This window comes from Leucoraja erinacea, chromosome 8 (assembly GCF_028641065.1).
Source record: "Leucoraja erinacea ecotype New England chromosome 8, Leri_hhj_1, whole genome shotgun sequence".
Classification (NCBI taxonomy): domain Eukaryota; kingdom Metazoa; phylum Chordata; class Chondrichthyes; order Rajiformes; family Rajidae; genus Leucoraja; species Leucoraja erinaceus.
In genome coordinates this window covers 70,985,740-71,005,572 of record NC_073384.1, presented here as the reverse complement: position 1 = coordinate 71,005,572, position 19,833 = coordinate 70,985,740, and positions in this window count along the sequence as shown.

Sequence of the window (19,833 nt, the reverse complement as noted above, 5' to 3'; positions counted from 1 at the left end):
AGCAATTCAGTCTCTTGTCCCTGCTTTCCCTTCATTATTTGTTTTCCCTATGAGTCATTTTCTTGCACTAATCCCAAATCCCTTAATTCCTTCTTTATCTCAGAATCTATCACTGGGTTTCAGTTTCAGTTTTGTTTACTGTCACGTATACCGAGGTACAGTGAAAAGCTTTTATTGCGTGCTATCCAGTCAGCGGAAAGACAATACATGATTACAATCGAGCTATTTACCAAAGAGATAGATAGTACTTCAGCACTGCTCTCTGGTCATGGTAGGATGAATCTGTTGCCTGATAACAGCTGGGAAGAAACTGTCCCTGAATCTGGAGGTGCTACTTCTTCTATACCTTTTGTCGGATGGGAGAGGGTAGAAGAGGGAGTGGCCAGAGTGCGACTTGTCCTTGATTATGCTGCTAGCCTTGCCGAGGCAGCATGAGGTATAAATGCAGTCAAAGGAAGGGAGGTTGGTTTGTGTGATGGTCTGGGCTGCGTCCACAATTCGCTGCAAAATTTTGCGGTCTTGGATGGAGCTGTTCCCAAACCAAGCTGTGGTGCTTCCTGATAAAATGCATTCTCTGGCGCATCTGTAGAAGTTGGTGAGAGTTGTAGGGAACATGCCAAACTTCCTAATCCCTCTAAGGAAGTAGAGGCGTCGTTGTGCTTCCTTGGTCGTTGCTTCAATATGGGTGGTCCAGGCGAAGTTGGTGGTGATATTGACGCGTCGGAATTTCAAGTTTTCAACCATCTCTATTTCAGCGCCGTCAATGCAAACTGGGGTATGTGTACCGCTTCACTTTCACTTCCACAACCTTATTGGGCAGAGAATTGCAAAGATTCACTACCTCCTCGATATCGGAAATTCTTCTAACCTCTGCCCTGATTGAGTGAGCCTTTGTGTTTAAGAAGGAACGGCAGATGCTGGAAAATCGAAGGTAGACAAAAGTGCTGGAGAAACTCAGCGGGTGTGGCAGCATCCATGGAGCGAAGGAAATAGGCAACATTTCGGGCCCAAAACCCTTCTTCAGATTGATGTAGGGTGGGGGGAGGGGGGGGGGGGTCGGGTTGGCAGGAGGAAGAAAGGAGAAAGGAAGAGGGAGGAGCCCGAGGACTGAGGGAGAGCTGAGAATGGGAGGAGACAGCAGGGACTACCTGGAATTAGAGAAGTCAATGTTCATACCGCTGGGGGTGCAAACTGCCCAAGGTATGAACAATATGAGGTGCTGCTCCTCCAATTTCCGGTGGTGCTCACTCTGGCCATGGAGGAGGCCCAGGACTGAAAGGTCAGATTCGGAATGGGAGGGGGGAGTTGAAGTGCTGAGCCACCAGGAGATCATTGGTTATTGTGAACCGAGCGGAGGTGTTCGACGAAACGATCGCCAAGCCCACGCTTGGTCTCGCCGATTTAGAGCAGCTGACATCTAGAGCAGTGGATGCAATAGATGAGGTTGGAGGAGGTGCAGGTGAACCTCTGGCACACCTGGAACGACTGCTTGGGTCCTTGAATGGAGTCAACTGCTTGGGTCCTTGAATTTGAGTATAGGAGCAGGAAGGTTCTACTGCAGTCGGACAGGGTCTTGGTGAGACCACACCTGGAGTATTGCGTACAGTTTTGGTCTCCTAATCTGAGGAAGGACATTCTTGCCATAGAGGGAGTACAGAGAAGGTTCACCAGACTGATTCCTGGGATGTCAGGAATTTCATATGACGAAAGACTGGATAGACTCGGCTTGTACTCGCTAGAATTTAGAATATTGAGGGGGGATCTTATAGAAACTTACAAAATTCTTAAGGGGTTGGACAGGCTAGATGCAGGAAGATTGTTCCCGATGTTGGGGAAGTCTAGAACAAGGGGTCACAGTTTAAGGATAAGGGGGAAGTCTTTTAGGACTGAGATGAGAAAAACATTTTTCACACAGAGAGTGGTGAATCTGCGGAATTCTCTGTCACAGAAGGTAGTTGAGGCCAGTTCATTGGCTATATTTAAGAGGGAGTTAGATGTGGCCCTTGTGGCTAAAGGGATCAGGGGGTATGGAGAGAAGGCAGGTACAGGATACTGAGTTAGATGATCAGCCATGATCATATTGAATGGCAGTGCAGGCTCGAAGGGTCGAATGGCCTACTCCTGCACCTTTTTTCAATGTTTCTATGTCAAGTGAGGAGGTAAAGAGAAAAGTGAAGCATTTCTTGCGGTTGCAATGGAAAGTGCCCGGAGATGAGGTGGTTCGGGTGGGAAGGGACGAATTGACCAGGGAGTTACGGAGGGAGTGGTCTTCGCGGAAAGCAGACAGGGGAGGAGAGGGGAAAATGTGCCCAGGGTTAGGGTCCCGTTGGAGGTGGCAAAAATGTTGGAGGATTATGTTGTATGTGAGGGCTGGTAGGGTGGAAGGTGAGGACAAGGGGGACTCTATCCTTGCTACGAGTGGGGGGATGGGGAGTAGAGTCACGGGGTATAGAAGAGACCCTGGTGAGAGCCTCATCTATAGTCGAAGAGGGGAACCCCCATTCCCTAAAGAATGAGGACATCTCCGATATCCTGGTGTGGAACACCTCATCCTGGGTGCCAATGCAGCGTAGACGGGGGAATTGGGAGTAGGGGATGGAGTCCTTACAGGAAGCAGGGTGGGAAGAAGTGTCGTCCAGATAGCCATGGGAGTCAGTGGATTTATAGTGGATGTCGGTCAGTAGTCTATCACCTGCAATGGAGATAGTGAGGTCTAGAAATGGTAGGGAGATGTCGGAAATGGTCCAGGTGTCGGAATGGTTGCCTACTTCCTTCGCTCCATAGATGCTGCCTCACCCGCTGAGTTTCTCCAGCATTTTTGTCTACCGTAAGAATTTCATTGTTACCATTTGGGACATATGACAATAAAACACTATTGACTGCTGACTCTTATACTCCAAAAGCAGTCATATCATATGCCTTCTTCACCACTATCTACTTGTGTTGCCACTTTCTGGGAGTTATGGACAAGATCCCTCCGTATATCAATGCTGATGTGGGTCATGTAGGTATGTTGCAAAGCCTACCTGAAGCGTCGCTGAAAATCTGTTGCTGCAGGTGTGCGCGATTTTGGCGCCGTTTAGAGGGGGCAGGTTTAAAACGCAATTTTCCCTAGGCTGTCCCAATCGAGGATGTTCAGCCTAGTTAATTATTAACGGAAAATCGCTGGAATATTCCGTCGTTTTAGCTATTATTAGTTTTAAAGGCTTTATATAATTGTTGTAGTATAAATATTAACCTCTAAACCCGCGACCACCGGCAACGGCAGGGTCTCATACAGCAGACAACAGAAGGTAGGCTGTTTATTTTTACATTAAAAAGGGCTTCTTAAGATCCCTTTGTACAAAGTTTAAAGTTGCGAGTAGCTCATTTTGGGCCCATTATATCGCGCAGTATTTTTTTGGGCATTTGAGGGCACAAATCTAGCGCAATGTGAACGTTCTAAACCAGCGCGTTCACAGGATCCCACTAGAAAGCTGATTTAAATTGACTTTAATTTACAGCAATTGAACACTAAATTCCTTCCATTTGGCCTATAAATTAATGTAAATGAGATTTTAAAATCATGTTTTATTGTGAATTAATTGTGAATATTATTTGGACACTTAGGATATTTAAAAATGTTAATCATTTATTAAGAAATAGATAGATGTTTAGATCTAGTAATTGAAGTTTGAAATTAGCTCCAATTGGGTAACTAACTAATTATATGCTTTAATTTCAGGTCATCCAAGTAAGATTGTTTTATATTTGTTTCAGAATGGTTCAATCTATGATAACTGAAAATTTCATTCAGTTCTCTTAATTTTTAAGAAGGTTATGGCCTTTTGACTGTCCATGATCACAGCTTTTTTGTTATGTCCATAGAAAATCAATAGGGAACAAGATGCTAATTTCCAAGTATGAAAATGGCCATAACTTTTTAAATACTTGAGATATGAAAGTGAAATAGGTGTCAAATTAAACTTCTTTTTATGCTTTATCTGATGGGATAAATTGCAGACTTGATTTTTTAAATCTCAAAATGTTGTAACATTGCTAGGTCATGTCATTAATTGTATATTTTCCCCTTCCACCCTGGGCAGGTGGCATTAGCGTAGCTGAGACATGTTGGCCGGTGTGGGCAAGTTGGGCTGAAAGGCCTGTTTCCACACTGTGTTACTCTATGACACCATTGGAACTCCCAAAGTGAGGTTGTCATTTTACCTTTTGGCGAGTCGAGACGTTAGGGTGTACAAAATTATTTATTTTAAAACAAAAATAAAGTAGTCACCTGAGTCGTGATAGACAGCCAAATGTTAAGGATGCTTCTTCTATTCGCGTGGCACCAGAATGCACGGTTACAGAAAAAACTCGCGAAAAAACTCCCGCGCTCATGTGACTGTGCCAGCCAATCGCGAGGGTTCGATATTAACAAAGCCACCACTAGGTGCCGCTACAACCTCACATTTTTGTCAGATTTAACTACATCTACCATTTAATTTAGTTTAGAGATACAGCATGGAAACAGGCCGCTCGGCCCACTGGGTCCGCACCAACCAGCGATCCCCGCACATTAACACTATCCTACACCCACTAGGGATCATTTTTACATTTTACCAAGCCAATTAACCCACACACCAGTATGTCTTTGGAGTGTGGAAGGAAACCGAAGATCTTGGCGAAATCCCACGCAGGCCACAGGGAGAACGTACAAACTCCGTACAGACAGCACCTGTAGTCGGGATCGAACCCGGGTCTCCGGTGCTGCATTCGCTGTAAGCCAGCAACTCTACCACTGCGCCACCGTGATCACCCAATTTCTCCGCCCATTTCTGTTAATGATCTATATCCCTCAGTATACGTTGACAGCCTTCCTCACAGTCTGTGACCCCGGCAATCTTGGGGTCATGTGCAAATCTGTTGGGTGTTTTGAGGAGGTAACAAGCAGGATAGATGAAGGAGAGTCAGTTTACTTGGATTTTCAGAAGGCCTTTGATAAGGTGTTGCACGTAAGGCTACTAAAGAAGAGCCCATGGATTTAGAGGCAAGGTTCTAGCATGGATAGAAGATTAGCTGACTGGCAATAGCCTAAGAGTGGGAATAAAGGGAGCCTTTTCTGGTTGGCTGCCAGTGACTAGTGGTGTTCCCCAGGGGTCGGTGTTTGGTGCACTACTTTTCACATTCCTGTAACGAAATATAACCAGGTTTCAAGGGTTTTGGACAATGAATGGAGAAAGAACATTATGGGGAGTACAAAGGACTAGGTTTATTACAATACACAATACACCAATACAAAACACCGTTTATTGTCATTTGAACCTCAAATGAGGTTCAAACAAAATTTGATTTCTTTAAAAAAAAATAAAAATATTTAATTTTTATTTATTAGAAGCAAATGTACAAAAATAGAACCAACAGCATATGAAATAATACAGTTATTGCACAGCTTTAATTTTAACTTTTAGCTACGGTTGGAAGAAAAGAAAGGAGAGAAAGCAAGAAAGGAGAGAACACAAGAAAGAGAAAAAGTGAAATGTGCAAAGATAGAACCCCTAGACTACCAAAGTGGTGTAGTCAAAGTGAGTAAATGAAAGAAAGAAGAGAGGAATAGCAAAAATAAGAAAAATAAAAGGACAAAAAGAAAAAGGAAAAAAGTGGTGATATACAGTACCTGCCTCATATCCCTCCCCTTCCACCTCACCCAACCCGTACTTAGATTTAAATCCAAAGTTGTGTTGTACCATACTATCCTTGTAATAAATCAATGAATGGTGTCCATGTGAAATTTGGTTTCTGCAGTGGGCCGAAGGGCCTGTTTCCACGCTGTTAAAGACTACAAAGAAGAAAGTGCAAAGATCTTCATCAAGCTCCCACAAGCTTCTCTCTTGGCTCTCTCAATAAACTGGATCCCAACAGATCCTGGGGATTTATCCATCTACATACTCGTCAAGAGTTCCAACTCTCCCTCCTTCTGTATGTCAACTTGGCCTTACATATTAGTGTTTACCACACTGATCTCACTGTCCTCCATGTCCGTTTCATTGGTGAAATCATATGCAAAGTGGCTGTTTAGAACCTCGCCTACATCCCCAGACTCCAGGCACAACTTCCTACCTTTATCCGTGAGCGGTCCTATCTTCTCACATGTTTCCACATTCTAGACTGGTGCATCATCTTTCCCATTGACATAATCTGCCCATATCCTCTTGAAGACTTTCTCCACCCTTCTCACAGTCTACACTATCACCAAACTTTGTTTTATCTGAAGACTTTATTATCACGTAATTCCCTCGCCAATATATTGATATTGACATTGATCAGCAGCGCTCTACACTGATTCCTGTAGCTTCTGTAAATTATTGGCAAGATTGATGGCGAGGTTCATGTTCAGAAGTGATCGGAGCAGATTTAGGCCATTCATCCCATCAAGTCTACTCCGCCATTCAATGTTGGCTGATGTATCTCTCCCTCCTAACCCCATTCACCTGCCTTCTCCCCACAACCTCTGACACCCATACTAATCAAGAATCTATCCATCTCTGCCTTAAAAATATTTATTGGCTTGGCCTCCACTGCCATCTGTGGCAAAGAATTCTACAATTCACCACCCTCTGACTAGAGAGATTCAACCTCATCTCCTTTCTAAAGGAACGTATTTTAATTCTGAGGCTATGACCTCTGGTCCTGGACTCTCCCACTAGTGGAAACATCCTCTCCCCATCCACTCTATCCAGGCCTTTCACAATTTGGTAAGTTTTAATGTGATCCTCCCTAATTCTTCGAAACTCCAGCAAGTAGAGGCTCAATGCCGTCAAATGCTCATCATATGTTAACCCACTATTTATTGGGTTTATTCTCATAAACCTCCTCTGGGCCCTCTCAGAGCCAGCACATCCTTCCTCAGAGATTTTTAGTTTTGTTTAGAGATACAGCGTGGAAACAGGCCCTTCGGCCCACTGGGTATGCACCGACCAGCGATCCACGCACATTAACACTATCCTACACCCACTAGGGAAATTTTTACATTTACCAAGCCAATTAACCTACAAACCTGTGCGTCTTTGGAGTGTGGGAGGAAACCGAAGATCTCGGAGAAAACCCATGCAGGTCACGGGGAGAACGTACAAACTCCGTACAGACAGCACCTGTAGTCGGGGTCGAACCCGGGTCTCCGGTGCTGCATTCGCTGTAAGGCAGCAACTCTACCTCTGCGCCAAAATTGCTCACAATACTCCAAATGCAGCCTGACCAGCGCCTTATAGAGCCTCAGCATTACCTGCCTGTTTGGGTATTCTAGTCCTCTTGAAATAAATGCTAGCATGGCGTTTCCCTTCCGTACTACCAATTCGACTTGCAGATTAACCTTTTGGAAATCCTGCACCGGCACTCCCAATTCCCTTTGCATCTCCGCTAAGTTGATTCTCTCCACATTTAGAAAATAGTAGGTAGGAAATACGTTTAATTGGTTGGTAGATGTTAAAGTGAGTGGAAATGAAGAGGGTGTGAGTGGGTGGGGGTTATGAAGGATAGATGGGTGAGAGGGTATGGAGAGTGTTGGATGTGTGGAAAGGTATGGAGTCTATATTGGGGAGAGACTTGGAGGGAAGTGAGTGAATACAAGGAAAAATAGTTGAAAAGGTGCTATAAGGAGGGTAGGTAAGTGGAGATTGATGGAGTGAGTGGATAGCAAGTGGGAGAGATGAGAAAGTAGATGCGTTGCTAGGAGATAGATTATTCTGTAGGGTGTTGGCTTTAGCAGCACTTAAACTGGAAGCATACAGGGCATACAAAATTGCTGCAGAAACTCAGCGGGTGCGGCAGCATCTATGGAGCGAAGGAAATAGGCAAGGTTTCCGGCCGAAACGTTGCCTATTTCCTTCGCTCCATAGGTGCTGCCGCACCCCGCTGAGTTTCTCCAGCAATTTTGTCTACCTTCAATTCTCCAGCATCTGCAGTTCCTTCTTGAACAACATATAGGGCATTTAGACAGCTGGATACACTCAGAAATGTATCATAATGAAACCAATGCTATAAGATTTCAAGTTGGAAGCACTGGCTTGTTTTGTTTTAAAGTGAGATGATTGAAGAATGATTTGAACGGGATGCATTTACCGGTACTTATAAAGGAGGGTATTGTTATTTCTTCCCGCTTTGGAATCCAAAAGAAAATGGACAGTTTTATAGTTAGAGCCAAGACATTCAGGAATGAAATCAGGAAACACCTTTAGAACAAAGAGAGTGGAATACCGCAATCCTCTCGCCGTTAATGCTGTGGATGTTGGGAACAATTGAAGCTTTCAAGAGTAAAATCAAATAGGAATACGGAATTAGGAGCCCGTGGCCGAAGGGGTCGAAGGAGCCGGCGGAGAAGCCGAGGCCGGAGCCCGCGGCTGGCCCCTGGGTCGACAGAGCCCGTGGCCAATGGAGTCGATGGAGCCTGGGTTGATGGAGCCCGTGGTTGGGGCCTGGGTCGGCGCCATCCGGAGAGGACCCGGTGGAGATAGTGGAGATGGACCGACGGACAAGGACAGACCATGTGGAAGTGAGGATGCCACTGCTGTGGGAAGGAACAAAGGACCCGGCTGTATCCCTAAACTAAAAAAAACTAAACGGAGACCAGGACGTTCTTACCGAATGACAGCACAAACTTGATGGACAGAATGGCTACCTCTTATTCGCACGCTGTGACAGTAATTATGCGAAACAACTACCATTTTATGCATTCTTGTTAATATTTGAGAATGAGATGAAGTTGTTCTGTTCATAATTGTTTTTACCCTATTGGTCTAACAAAAAACAATGATAGGATAGACATAGATAGGCAAAGAAGACGTGCTGAGTAACGCACTGAAGCTTGGTGGGGGAGGGCCACAGTATAAGGTCCTTCTGCTGCTGGACATGGGGGGCAGGGATTCCACACCAGTGGGCCACATGAGTGGCAAGGGTGGGGGATAAATTTGTCAAGTCAAGTCAAGTTTATTCGTCACATACTTATACGAGATGTGCAGTGAAATGAAAAGTGGCAATGCTCTCGGACTTAGTGCAAAAAACAAACAAACTACAAACAGAATGGAACAGAATCACATATTCTTTTACATATTATATATTGTGGGAGGAAGGAAAAGGAGAAAAAACAGCTATTTTAAAAAAAACAGTAGAATGGCACAGTAAAGTTAGTCCCTGGTGAGATAAGAGTTTACAGTTCTAATGGCCTCTGGGAAGAAACACCTTCTCAACCTCTCCGTTCTCACAGCATGGCAACGGAGGCATTTGCCTGACCGTCGCAGCTGGAACAGTCCGCTGCAGGGGTGGAAGGGGTCTCCCATGATCTGTGTAATTTGTGTAAACGGTATTGAATGTGTGTATCGCCTTCGAGAATGTCGGATTGAGTTTTGTAAGGATCATGTATTGTATATATTTATCTCTCGAATAAAGTATATTTTGAATTAAAAATATTTAAGAGGCCTTTTATATAGGCAAATATTTTGGGATCCTATTCAAAGAATTTTCTCTAATAGTTTCCCTACCACTGACGTAAGGCTCAAACACTTTCTACTTCCTTTCTTCAACAATGGAATAACATTGGCTACTCTCCAGTTCTCCAGGACCGGAAGGGCCTGCTTCCACGCTGTATGACTCTATAGTTGCTGGAGAAACTCAACAGGCCAATCAGTATATGTGGAGGCAGAGGGATTGTTGACATCTTGAGTCGGGACACTTCACCAGACCTGATTGTGTAGTGGAGAGATAGATTGTAGTGCGAGGCGAGAGGAAGGGGTAAGACAGGGGTTGGTCTGAGAGGGGAGGTGGAAAGCGATGGGCAGTTAGGGTCAAGTGGAGAGAGGGGTGTACAGAGGCAGAGGCTGGTGGATGATGGGTGGAGGAGCTAACTGGGAAAGGGGAATGGGAGGGTGATGGGGGAAGATCGGCTGCTCTGGAAGGTTAGAATGAATTGGGATCCAAGGAGCGATAGCTGAATTGGCTTAATGGAAGAAAGCAGTCGGTGATGGTGGATGCTTACTTTACGGACTGGAGACATGGGACTAGTGGTGTGCCTCAGGGTTTGGTGCTGGCTCCATTGTTGTTTGTCATCAATCCAATGATTTGGACGAGAAGGTACCTGGCAATCATTAGAATGTTTGCTGAGTTTGCCCGTCTTGCCCGTTAGGCCTCTTGCAATAAAGTAAATGCTATTCAATAGGCCTTCCTCTCTCAAAAAATCCTCCTGCTTAATCTGTCCTTAGAATTTTCCTGCCACACCTGCCATGACTACCTGCAGCTCACCTGCCTTTATCATCCATTGGTTTGCCAGGACTTGAGGGCCTGAGCTATAGGGGAGGTTGAGCAGTCTACAACTCTATTCCATGGAGCACAGGAGAATGAGGGGTGATCTTATAGATGTGTACCAAATTGTGAGAGGAATAGATCGGGTAAACGCAGTCTTTGCCCAGAGTAAGGGAATCGAGAACCTGTAAAATATATGCATTCGGAAAAACAGTTAATCTTTTGTCAAATTCTGAGTGTTTTGTAATACAATGCAGCTGCAGTCATGCAATGTGGTACCAAGCTGTTTGAACTTAAAAATGCCATAATTTTGATCCAGAATGCTTGTATGCCAGTGGGCAAGGGAGGATCTGAATGACTGAAACGCCTGCTGGTGATCTTCTTCCAAACATTGGATGTATCCAGGGAATTATAGGTCAGTGAGCCTGATGGCAATGGGAGGGAAGTTACTGGAGCCAATTCTTCAAGATTTGATTTACTCGTCTGGTCTACTCCTTTTTTTACTCTCTCTACTCTTCTAGAAATGTGAGGCGTGGCACTTTTGGAAGTCTAACATGGGCAGGACCTACACAGTGAATGGTCGGGCTCTGAAGAGGTCCTTGAAGGTGGAGTCGCAGGCGGGCAAAAAGGCTTTTGGCACATTGGCCTTCATCAGTCAGAGTATTGAGTATAGAAGTTGGGAGGTCATGTTGCAGTTGCATAAGACATTGGTGGGGCCACATTTATGAGAATGATGGGTGATCTTATAGAGATGTATAAAATCATGAGAGGAATAGATCGGGTAGATGCACAGAGTCTCTTGCCCAGAGTAGGTGAATCGATGACCAGAGGACATAGGTTTAAGGTGAAGGGGAAAAGATTTAATAGGAATCTGAGAGGTAATGTTTTCACACGTGGGTGTATGGAACAAGCTGCCTGAGTAGGTAGCTGAGGTAGGGACTATCCCAACATTTAAGAAACAGTTTAAAGACAAGTACATGGATTTGGAGGGATAAGGACCAAACGCAGGCAGGTGGGACTAGTGTAGCTGGGTCATGTTGCCCCATTGTGTTAATAATAATAATAATAATAATAATTTTATTTATAGAGCACTTTAAAAACAAACATAGCTGCAACAAAGTGCTGTACATCACTAATCATTGACAAAAAAGTTAATACACACCAAAAATAACAATCAAAAGAAATAGTAGGAAAAGACATGTAAAATAAAGAAACATCAAAAACACCACAAACAGAAGCAAAGCCTCAGGCATGGTCAAAAAGCCAGGGAGTACAAATGCGTTTTAACACTGGATTTGAAGATGGACAGTGAGGGGGCCTGTCTGATGTACAACGGCAGGGTGTTCCAGAGTGCCGGAGCAGCAACAGGGAAGGCTCTATCCCCTCTGAGCCTCCGACTAGACCTCGGTACCTCCAGGAGCAGCTGACCAGCTGACCTGAGGGACCGGGCAGGAGCGTATGGGTGGAGCAGCTCAGAGAGGTAAGGCGGTATGGGTGGAGGTATAAAGAGGTATGGGTGGAGCCCATTCAGAGATTTAAAAACAAATAACAGTATCTTAAAATGAACCCGAAAGTGCACCGGGAGCCAGTGTAGGGAGGCCAGAATTGGCGATATGTGCTCCCTCTTTCGAGTCCCTGTTAAAAGGCGAGCAGCAGCATTCTGAACCAACTGGAGACGAGCCAGTGAAGAACGAGCAACACCAAAATAGAGCGCGTTACAGTAATCCAGCCTAGATGTAATAAAGGCATGGATTACTGTCTCAAAATGCTGCCGCTCGAGAATGGGCTTCACCTTCGCCAGCTTCCTTAGGTGAAAGAAGCTGGACTTAACCACCGCGCATATTTGGCGATCTAATTTAAAGTCACTGTCCATCCTAAAACCCAGGTTCACAACTGTTGGCTTCACGTACCTTGACAATGGACCTAAATCAACAAATGGAGGTTCACGGCAGCCATTGGGATCAAATAAAATCACCTCTGTCTTCTTTTCATTAAATCCAGTGTTCACTGGATTATCGGAAGTTGAGGGGAGAACTGTTATAAGTTTCTAAAATTATAAGAGTCATGGATAGGGTGGACATTCAGAAGCATTTTCCCAGGATAGAAGTAACAAATACATAGCTTTAAGTGAGAGGGGCAAAGTTTAAGCAGAAAGTTTTTTCACACAGAGAGTGGTGAATCTCTGGAACTCTCTGCCACAGAGGGTAGTTGAGGCCAGTTCATTGGCTATATTTAAGAGGGAGTTAGATGCGGCCCTTGTGGCTAAGGGGATCAGGGGGTATGGAGAGAAGGCAGGTACGGGATACTGAGTTGGATGATCAGCCATGATCATATTGAATGGCGATGCAGGCTCGAAGGGCCGAATGGCCTACTCCTGCACCTAATTTCTATGTTTCTCTGTTTAAAGAGATGTGCAGGACAGGTTTTTTACACAGAGAGTGGTGGGTGCCTGGAACAAGCTGCCGGTGGTGGTGGAGGCAGATGTGATTGTGGCATTTAAGAGGCTTTTGGATAGGCACATGAATATGCAGGGAACAGAGGAAAATGTGCAGGCAGATAAGACATGGTCTTGGCATCATGTTCAGCACAGACATTGGGGGTTGTAATCCTTGTCCTGTGCTGCATTGCTGTATATTATAAATGTTGTTATTGTACCTGCCTTAACTACTTCCTCTGGCAGACCAAAGTTTCCCCTCGTGTAACAATTCAATCTTTTCCCTCTCACCTTAGACCACAAGACTGTAAGGAATAGGAGCCGAATAACACCATATCTACTCTGCCATCGAATCATGGCTGATCTATTTTCCCCCCTAAACCTAATTCACCTGCCTTCTTTTGTAACCTTTGAAACCTTTCATAATCAGGAACCTCTAAACCCCGTTTTAAACATACCCAATGTCTTGGCCTCCACAGCCATCAGTGGCGGGGAATTCCACAGATTCACCACCCTTTGGCTAAAGAAATTCCTCCTCATCTCCATTCTAAAGGCACAACATTTTATTCTGAGTGTGCTCTCTGATTCTGGACTCTCTCATTACGGGAAACAGCCTTTCCACGACAAATGTAGACACAAAAAGCTGGAGTAGCTCAGCGGGACGGGCAGCATCTCTGGAGAGAAAGAATGGGTGACGTATCCGGTCCAGACCCTCCATCAGACCTTTCCACGTCATTTCTTTCTAGGCCTTTCATTATCCTCTCGGTTTCAATGAGATCCACTCTTGAACTTCTGCGCCATAGTTCTTGATTCCCCTACCCTGGGAAAAAGATTCTCAGCATTCACCCCATCTATACCGCTCATGATTTTATGCACCTCCATAAGATCATGTTTCATCCTCCTTTGCTGCAAGGAATGAAGTCCCAGCTTGCTCAACCTCTCAGGACAGACCCTCTAGTCCTGCAACATGGTGTTCAGAGTTAATATATTCACATGTACATTAAAATACTGCAAGGTAAAATACTGCTGTTTTGTCTCCATTAACACAATTATCAAACTGGAATTACAACAGAGTCCCTTTTGCCAGGATATACATTGAATTTTCCTATTTGACTGGGCATTGTCTCTTGATGTTTGATCACACATTCAGACTGGAAAGACTTGCGACATCACCATGAACATTAACATGCCTTTGAAACTTTGCCTGTCCTTACTGCATGAACAATAAGTAACTTAGTTCAATTTAATGTAGTTTAGAAATACAGCGTGGAAATAGATCCTACAGCCCACCGAGTCCACGCCGACCAATGATCTGAAGAAGGGTCTCAACCCGAAACGTCACCCATTCCTTCTCTCCAGAGATGCTGCCTGTACCGCTGAGTTACTCCAGCTTTTTGTGTCTATTTTACTTTGGAGTCACGTGAATGAATGACCTCTTGTTCCAGAGGCTTCCTGCCGGAGGATTCGTGAGGCCCGATGAGGGAACCAGCTATGGGCTGTGGGGAAACCCCGGTTCTTGCCAAGAGCGGGTAGCTGGGTTGTCGGGTGTCGCGGAAGTCGTTGCTGACGGGGGTCAGTGGCTTCCAGGCGCTCCGGGTGCCGGGAAGGTTTCCCTCCAATAGGCACATAGACACTGGGGTTCCCAGGGAGGGGACCTCCAGTAGGCCGGGTGCCGGGAGGGGTTTCTCCCTCCGACAATAAAGATTTATGCGGGGGTGTCACGGGGAAGAGGACCTCCAGGAGGCCAGGTGCCGGGAGGGCTTCCCCCCCGATATGAATATGAATACTGGGGTTTCCCGGGGAGGGGACCTCCAGTAGACCAGGAGTCGGGAGGGCTTTTCCCTCCGATATGAATGATAATCCTGGGGTTCCTGTGGTGGGGGGGGGTGGTTTCCCTCGATATAAATATATATGCCGAGTGTCGGGAGGATTCCCTGATATACATATAGAGGCTGGGGTTCCCGGGTAGGGGAATCCAGTGATTATGCGGCTTTCGAACCGCAGGGGTCCCCAGGTAAGGGGTTAAACGGACCGGAAAGGTCAGCCCTGGTGCCGGTAGGGGTTTTCCCTCCGGTAATATATAAGGGTGCTGGCATTCACGGGGGAGGGGAAATCCACCAGCTATGCGATGCCCAGACCGCAGAGGTCCCCAAGATATGGGGTAAATCAACCCAAGTGATCAGTCCTGGTGCAGGGAGGGTTCCTTCCGGAGAAAAAAAATTAATAATGTGGAATTGCCAGGATGGAGCCTTATTGAGAGGAGGCTCAAGATAGATACATCCTAACATCAGGAGATATGGCAGTGTTGGGCAGATGGGAGAGCCCTTGCCAGCAGCGCCTTGTAACAGGGCTGCATTATGGGGATGCCGAATCTATGGCAGTGCCGGCCTATTGCTCTAGGCCGTGTCAGCAGTGCCTTGTATAGGGCTGCTTAAATGTATGGCAGCAGCACCTGTAGAAGGGCTGCATGATGTCTCCCTCATGGAGGAGGTGAGCTTACCGGGGCATTTTCTGACCCTGAAGGGTGGGCCTGTTGGAGAGGCCATGCCAGCAGCGCCTTGTAGTAGGGCTGCTTAATGTCTCCCTTATGGAAGAGGAGAACATGCCGGGTCAGTGTAAATCTGATGCCGAGGCTGAGGGTATAGCGTGGAGCATACCTCAAGGGATGAAGGGCACATGTCAGAGGTACGATTCCTGGCAGCAAGGTTGCCATCCCAACACAATGCAGTGAACACCGCTATCAGGGGACGTTAGAGCCACCCGCCGAATCTTCTATTCAGGTAAGACCTATTCCACAGGCAAAACCTGAAGGACGAAGCATAAACTGTTGGACCAATTAGGCCAATGACGAGTAAGGATTTATAGTTTAGGGGAAAACGCACCCCACGGCTTCATCGGCAGGAAGTGGTTCACTGAAGCTGGTAGCAGCATTAAAGCTGACCAGAGTTACTCTACAACTAAATGACCACGAACAAGTTGGTAAGATTTACAATTGGTTGGGCAATTCACAAATAATTGAGACATTGTCATCTACTCAGAGGCATTTTAACCAGGTAACTGGACAATACTAGTATTCCAAGAAGGTTGGAATTTGGCCAGAAGAGTGTTGAGCCAGGTCCAGTATTTTAGCCAGGTTGCTTTCGAGACAGGCTCGGAGATATGGGAATTGTCTTTCAAGGCAAGGTCAGAATTATGGCAAGAGTTGTCTTGGGACATGTGAGAATTATCGGAACCGGGCCAGAGTTGCCGTTCAGAGCAGACTCGAAATGATGGCAGGCCTGGCCTGTTCATTATGAAAGAAGGGTGATCAAACTGATTTCATAGGGTTTTCCATGTACAATGATCATCAGAGATATTTGAAGGCATTGTTATGATGAGGCAATTTAACAGTATGATAACAATAAATCATTCAAAGGACCACTCGGAATTCAAAAACACTTGTGATGTATTGTCTGGATTATATTTTGACACTGTATTTGGCTAAAATCCACTCAGTCTCAAGCTAATTGAGGAATTGTTCTCTCCTATCCAGTAAATTAGGTTGTTATCAAATGGATACTTGGCCTGTGACTCCGCCCTAGGCAACAGATTGGAATCAATAGAAACCTGGAACAGCATTGTTGTTATAAAGCAGTTTCTATTCATTAGACTAACTGGCAATGTAATAGGTGTGATGCAGCTGTGCAAGTGGGAGAACTGACAGCATGCTTAATGTCAAACAATAAGGGTCATAAAGGTCATTAATGATACAACTTGCTATTACTAGCTGAAGCTAATAAAGCCACTATGATGAACAAACAGTATTCAGCATTGCTACAGTAGTTGATCAATAAATATGTCATTATATTACAAAAAAGATGCTATGGCTTAAGGTGGGAACATGCGAATATCATCTCTAGTTGTAGGTGCAGGAGATTTGCATGAGTTATTAACTTTTCAGTATTGGTATCAACTATCTATACCCCCTAAGTGCATTTATGGGTTAAAGAGTGATTGAGTGAATATGCATAGGTGCATGCTCAACTTCATGTTATCATGTGCCACTAAGATGTGGCATATGATAAGCACGAGGGTGCAATCAGGGAAAAGATCCTGTAAAAGGTACATAATCTCATTTGCCACTGGAGTATCATTAAGTACAGATCAATGAGAACACAGAATGGGTGTTGGAGCACGCAGTATTTATGAATTTCTGATTCAATGCAACACCGAATATAGATAAGTTGTTTTCATGCTAATTAAAGGTTGCAAAAATGTGTGGCATAACAGTGGCGAAAGATACATTCTCGTTACAAGCATGAGGAATGGTCTTTTATGTCTTCCTCCAATTTGCTTTATGAGTCGGGTCTTGAAATAAGAGTCATCAAGAGTCGCTTTAGGTTCCAGCTGTGGAATTGGTCTATGCAGTTTTATTCCCGATTTGTTGGGAATAATAATAATGCAACATTATATGGTTATTTTAAACGTAACTTGCTGATTCAGCCTGTGGCTAAGGGGAACAGAGGGTATGGAGAGAAGGCAGGTACGGGATACTGAGTTGGATGATCAGCCATGATCATATTGAATGGCAGTGCAGGCTCGAAGGGCCGAATGGCCTACTCCTGCGCCTAATTTCTATGTTTCTAAGAACCTATCTGCTCAGATCTTGCCAGGTGTTACAACAGAGTTGAGGTATGCAGGAGTAGATACTGATCCGGATCTCACTCCACCAGGGCTGCTATAACAGCAGCAGCAAGGGTTAATTACATTCCACTGGACCACATCCTAACGGTTGTAGTGTGGTTAAACTAACAATATTTCATAGGTATTATAATAACCCGTTTCCAGACCAGAGGTATTTCTCAATTTATTTTATGTTCTGTTATAGGTTCCATGAGAGATGTGACTACTGTTATTGCTTATTTAACAGCATCAGCATGTTTAAATCTATGTCATGACTGTATGCATTATGAATGTTTTCCCTCATTTGTCAATGAGGCAGTTGTGGTTGTGTAGACTTGTTTTCTCAAGGCATGAAATCACAGAGCTTTGAAATCTTCATGTAGTCACTCACGTGACTCCGAAGTAAAATAGTAAGATTAAATGAGAACTTACCAGTTTGAAGTTTGATCTTTATTTTATGAGTTACGATGAGGGATTACGTGCCCTCCGCTCCCAGCCCTCATTAAGATCATCTGGTAGTTCTGGTTTTCTTTCATCTTACTATCATACTTCAGTCACTATTATTATCAGTGATTTCACACCGCTGCTTTGAAGATTGACGCACGTGCGGCTGAACGGGCTTCTTCTCGTAATCCCCCATCGTAACTCCTCATAAAATAAAGATCAAACTTCAAACTGGTAAGTTCTCGTTTAATCTTACTATTTTTCCGACCAATGATTACCCGTACACTAGTTCTATTCTACCCACTAGGGACAATATTTACTTCGGTAGACCAAAGTGCTGGAGAAACTCAGCGGGTGCAGCAGCATCTATGGAGCGAAGGAAATAGGCAACGTTTCGGGCCGAATCCTTCAGACTGATATTTACTTAAGCTAATTAACCTCCAAGCCTACATGTCTTTGGAGTGTGGGAGGAAGCCAGAACACCCGGAGAAACCCCACACAGATCACAGGGAGAACGTACAAAGCCCATACAGACAGCATCTGTAGTCAGGATCTAACCCGGGTCTCTGGTGCAGCTCTACCACTCAGATGTATACCAGCACAGAGATCATCAAGAAATTGCAGAAATTTGCTTTATTTTCACAAATATGCTTCATTTCCCAAGACTGAAACAATTTTTTCCTAAATCGTTTGTTTCTCAAAGCAGAACTCCAACATTTCCTGCCAGCTTTCCTGTAGCTGTAGGATCACAATAAGGTGAGTCACGCATAATTGGCAACAGATTTTAGTTTTTTTGATTTATTGTATTAACTTTAATTTGTCAAATCTCCTCTTGTAATTGTGTGAAGTTAATTGTTTTTGTCATAACAGGAAATAAAAGCCAACACTCAATGTTTCAGGCGCCTGGTATGATATGAATGAGATAAGGCATACACTCAAAGAATGATAATGATATTCATTTGTGCTCTATGCTGTAAATTTGGGAAGTAATGTTGGCTTTGGTCTTAGGATTTATTTCACTTGAGTCAACAGAACTCCTTTAGCTTATGATCTGAAAGTTCAGTGACACGGTGAAAGTCAGACAGCACGGAAACAATCCTTTAAGCCCAGCTCGCCCATGCTGATCACAATGCCCCATCTAAGCAGAAGATAGAACAAAATGCTGTCGGAACAGCATCTCTGGAGAAGGAACGGGTGATGTTTCGAGTCGAGACCCTTCTTCAGATTTCGTACCCTGCCCCATCTAAGCAGGTCCCATTTTCCTTGTTTGGCTTTAAGGTCATAAAGGATAGAAGTAGAATCAGGCCATTCAGCCCATGGCTGATATATCTCTCCCTCCCAACCCCATTCTCCTGCCTTCTCACCATAACCTCTGACACCTGAACTAATCAAGAATCTATCTATCTCTGCCTTAAAAATATCAAAAAATAATCACTGACTTGGCCCCCACAGCCTTCTGTGGCAAAGAATTCCACAGAACTTTTCCTCTCCGTGTATTTGAAATGCTGTTATAGTACCTGCCTTGACTTACTTCTGGCCATGTTTCTGTTGTAGTGTGTAGGAAGGAACTGCAGATGCTTGTTTAAACCAAAGATGGACACAAAAGGCTGGAGTGCCTATTCCTTCCGGTAGGTGGCGCGGCTCTGGCCAGCAGCGGCCTCTGCAGCCTGTCCGCGTTTTTATTATTTTTTGTCTGTGTTTTTATGTAGTTTTTGTTATTTTATGTTGGGGTGTGTGTGTGGGGGGGGGGGGGGTGGGTGGGGGGGGGGGGGGGGGGGGGGTGGGAAACTTTTTGAATCTCTCCCTGCACTGGAGACCCGACCTTTTCTCGTCGGGTCTCAGGTGTCGTTGAGGCCGCAACGGGGAGCGGCCTCCAACAGGAAGAAGCCGGGGACTCAGGTGTCGACTCACCGTTGCCGTCGCGGAGCTGGCCGGGTCCGGAGCGGGTGGAGCGGTGGAGGAGCGCTGCTGCTGCTGCTGTCGTTGCTGCTGCTGCTGCTGCTGCTGCTGCTGCTGCTGCTGCTGCT